Consider the following 4,959-nt stretch of genomic DNA (forward strand, 5'->3'; position numbering starts at 1 on the left):
TATATGTATGTATATATTTATATATATTTAGTTAAATTTAAAATAGGTTCTAATGGAAAGAAAAATCCGATGTAAATAACAGAAAGATAACACTTGGATACAGCCAAAATCATGTGGCAAGGACACACAGGGAAACTGAAGCTTAGAGAGCCCACTTACAGCCATAAGGGATGACGTGGGATGACTGCAGAAATGCTCATAACTGCTAATGCCAGATCATAATAAGTCAGGGTTTATTATACCATTTTTCTCCACTTTTGTTATGTTTGAGGATTTCTATAATAAAAGCTATTTTGAAAAATTAAGACCAGGTGCGGTGGCTCACGCCTGTAATCTCAGCACTTTGGGAGGCCAAGGCAGGTGGATCACAAGGTCAGGAGATCGAGACCATCCTGGCTAAAACGGTGAAACCCCGTCTCTACTAAAATACAAAAAATAAAATAAAATTAGCCGGGCGTGGTGGCGGGCGCCTGTAGTCCCAGCAGCTCAGGAGGCTGAGACAGGAAAATGGCATGAACCTGGGAGGCGGAGCTTGCAGTGAGCCAAGAACGCGCCACTGCACTCCAGCCTGGAAGACAGAGCGAGATTCCGTCTCAAAAAAAATTAAGTTGGCAGGATGTGTACAGGATGAACCAAAATGGGGGGAAATTAAGGGCAAAAAAGACCCAATAAATTTGTCATTACGTTCCTGTGGAGTCAGATCCTATTATCTTTCCCTATTCCCAAATTATCCAACTAGGTGTCTTTTTGGTAGAGCCTTAGGCTCCAAAGAGGGAAATTAAGTTCATCATAAACCCCCTTTAGGGATGACACCTCATTTTTCCAAGGCTAATTCAAGATAGGTCAGTTAATTGATACAATTGATATAGGTTCCAGCCTGACCATGTTTCTTTGTTTCTTTTTTTGAAACAGGGTCTCACTCTGTCGCCCAGGACAGAGTGAGTGCATGGCTCACTGCAGCCTTGACCTCCTGGGCTCAAGCCATCTTCTCACCTCAACCTCCCAAGTAGCTGGGACCACAGGTGCCCACTACCACACCTGGCTATGTTCTCATATTTTTCGTATACTCGGGAGGCTGAGGTGGGAGTATTTCTTGAGCCTGGGAGGTGGAGGTTGCAATGAGCGAGATCGTACCACGGCACTCCAGCCTGAGTGACAGAGCGAGGCCCTGTCTCAAAAAAGAATAAAAAAGAAAAGACTGAAACTTTCTGGTCTTATATGAGGCATAGAGGGAAGATCTGAGCAAGCACCCATCCTTCTGTGACTTGGAAATTGAATCCTGCATGACTCGGGGTCTTTCCCTTTTAAAGTTCAGTGATATTAAACACTTAGAGCAGGTAACCCTGAGGAGCAAGAGCACTGAGAAGTTTCCAACAACGGTTTAGATTCCATGCCGTTGGGCCTCTAAGAGTGGGTTTTATCCCCTTCAGTGGCCTCAAGAACAGAATGACAGAATGAGGTCGATAGACTCCTTCTGACAGTTACATCTGCCTCCTTGGAAGAAAGAGGATGAAAATAGCAAGTAGCAATGCTTTCCAATTTTAGGAAGTGAAAAATAATGGCCAGGCACAGGTGGCTCACATCTGTAATCCCAGCACTTTGGGAAGCTGAGGCAGGAGGATCGCTTGAGGCCAGGAATTCGAGACCTGCCTGGGTAACATAGTGAGACCCTGCCTCTACATAAAATTTTTAAAAATTAGCTGGGCATGATGGTGCATGCCTTTAGTCCTAGCTACTTGAGAGGCTTCGATAGGAAGAACGCTTGAGCCCAGGAGGTCAAGGCAGCAGTGAGCTATAATTGCACCACTGCGTGCCAGCCTGGGCGACAGAGTGAGACTCGGTCTCACAAAAAAAAAAAAAAAAAAAAAAAAAAAATTACTATTCAGCCTTAAAGAAAGAAATCCTGTCATCTGCTAAAACATGGATAAACCTTAAGGACATTTGGCTAAGTGAAATAAGATAATCACAAAAGGACAAATACAGATACTGCGTGATTCCACTTATGTAAGGTATGTAAAGTAGACTCTTAGAAACAAAGTAGTATGGTGGTTGCCAGGGACCCAAGGGAGGGGGCAATGGGGAGTTGTTCAATGGATATACAGTTTCAGTTTTGGAAGATGGAAAAGTTCCAGAGATCAGTTGTGCAAGGTGCTTATATAGTTAACACTACTGTACTACTGTACATTTAAACATGGTTAAGATAGTAAATTTTATGCTATGTTTTTGATCACAAAAGAAAAAAGGAGGTAAATCGAATTACACATGTGCCAAGGGCTGGCTTGGCAATGAATCTTGGGATGGAAGCCTGTTTGTTGTGCCGGTGTACCCCACATGCATGGCTTGGCAGGCTCCCCTGCCAAACCTCACCAGGCCACCTGGTCCACCCGGAACAGATTATCTGGAAATCTCAAAGCACCATCTTCACACATATTGGCCATTTTCTATGATACCCCAAACCGATTTTGTTCTTCAGTACTTTTGCAAATCAGTTATGCACTTCAGCTCTCCAATAAGAGTGACAAAATTAGTAACTAGCATTTACTGAAAACTTACTCCAAAGGAATTACATCATATATAAGTAAGGTGAAAATTAGCTGTAGTCAAACAAGCTTTGAAAGTACCTTAAATTGCCAACAAAATACAATATACATGATCTAGTACAAACAGCAGCCTTATACAGTAATTTCCAAGCAAACTTAAAGTTTTAGAATGATTGAGGTAGCTCAGAGCAAAAATCAAAAGGAAAGGTGACGTGTAGATGTCTGGGCATTCACACCATTCTATCTTTAAGATAACGGAAATATTTTAAATAGGGAATCTGGGAGGGGGTGACTGAGTGAAAAATTTCTGCTGACCTGCAGGTTGTACTCAATTCTCTTTTAATATTAAAGCTCTATCAAAAGTCTGACAATTGGCCGGGTGCTGTGGCTCACGCCTGTAATCTCAGTGCTTTGTGAAGCCAAGGTGGGCAGATCACCTGAGGTCAGGAGTTCAAGACCAGCCTGGCCAACATGAAACCCCGTCCCTACTAAAAACACAAACATTTGCCGGATGTGGTGTTGCACACCTGTAATCCCAGCTACTCGGGAGGCTGAGGCAGGAGACTCGCTTGAACCCAGGAGGTGGAGGTTGCAGTGAGCCAAGATCACGCCACTGCACTCCAGCCTGGGTGACACAGTGAGACTCCATGTCAAAGAAAAAAAAAAGAAAAGTCTGACAGTTGAGGCCAGGCATGATGACTCACACCTGTAATTCCAGTACCTTGAGAGGCCAAGGTGGGAGGATCACTTGAATGCAAGAGTTCAAGACCAGCCTGGGCAACATAGAGAGACCCCCCTCCCCCCAACCCCGCCATTCTGCAAAATATTTTAAAAATTTAGCTGGGCATGGTGGTGTGCACCTGTGGTCCCAGCTACTCAGGAGGCTGAGGTGAGACAATTGCTTGAGCCCCGGAGGTCGAGGCTGCAGTGAGCCATGATCACGCCACTGCACTCTAGACTGGGCGACAGAGCAAGACACTGTTTCAAAACAAAACAAAAAAACTGACAATTGATAAATAGTCATCAGCCAGTATCACCACAGTGCCAGACCCCATGGCAATGCCAGCCTTCACTGTCTTCAACACGGGAACAGCCTTCACGGTAGGAAAGAGGGCCTGGGACCTGATTATCACGCAAAGATAAATCCTCCACAGTGCAGAGCAGACAGGTACCTATAGCATAAAGTGTAACAGCCATAAAAGAAGCCTTATCCATTTTGGAAACAGGAGAAAAACAGAGCTGAGTCTTTTGGAGAAGAAAGATAAAGTGAAATTTCATCTTTGATTTTATCTGGGAAACATTGTAAACTAGCTAAAAGAGAGACTGCAGAGGGAAGGAAACAATGAGAATTTCAGCTTTTTCTCTTTTACTTGTTTATTTTAAATATATATGTAACTATAAAGCAAAAAAACGGAAGTCAGTAGAGTTACACACGTATCTACATTTTATATGAATAAACCTAAAACAAAAACAAAAACAAAAACAAAAAAACCCAGGCCAGGCGCCATGGCTCATGCCTGTAATCCCAGTAATTTGGGAGGTCGAAGCAGGTGGATCACTTGAGCTCAGGAGTTCGAGACCAGCCTGAGCAACATGAAGAAACCCCATCTCTACAAAAAATACAAAAATTAGCCAAACATGGTGGCTCATGCCTGTAATTCCAGCTACTCGGGAGGCTGAGGCAATTGCTCGAGCCTGAGGGGCAGAGGTTGCAGTGAGCAGAGATCACTCATGGGTGATAGAGCAAGACTCTCTCAAAAAATAAATAAAATAAATAAAATTTTTAAAAAAACATAATGGTGAGTAAAACAAAACAAGATGCCAAATATGTACAATTTTGGTAAGGTTTGTGTAAACTATGAAAAATACCAAATAATACAGTTTGCAATTTTTGTTTTTTGTTGTTGTTGTTGTTGTTGTTGTTGTTTTTGAGACGGAGTCTTGCTCTGTCGCCCAGGCTGGAGTGCAGTGGCGCGATCTCAGCTCACTGCAAGCTCTGCCTCCCAGATGCACTCCATTCTCCTGCCTCAGCCTCCTGAGTAGCTGGGACTGCAGGCGTCTGCCACCACACCCGGCTAATTTTTCTTGTATTTTTTAGTAGAGACTGGGTTTCACCGTGTTAGCCAGGATGGTCTCGATCTCCTGACCTCGTGATCCACATGCCTCGGCCTCCCAAAGTGCTGGGATTACAGGCGACAGTATTTATTAAGAAGAACATTTTCATTGTATTTATGCATTTATTTATTTATTTATTTTTATTTTTGTTTTTTTTTGAGACGGAGTCTCACTCTGTCGCCCAGGCTGGAGTGCAGTGGCCGGATCTCAGCTCACTGCAAGCTCCGTCTCCCGGGTTCACGCCATTCTCCTGCCTCAGCCTCCCGAGTAGCTGGGCACACCAGGCTAATTTTTGTGTTTTTAG

Source organism: Colobus angolensis, unplaced genomic scaffold (genome assembly GCF_000951035.1).
Source record: "Colobus angolensis palliatus isolate OR3802 unplaced genomic scaffold, Cang.pa_1.0 Scaffold10, whole genome shotgun sequence".
Taxonomy (NCBI): domain Eukaryota; kingdom Metazoa; phylum Chordata; class Mammalia; order Primates; family Cercopithecidae; genus Colobus; species Colobus angolensis.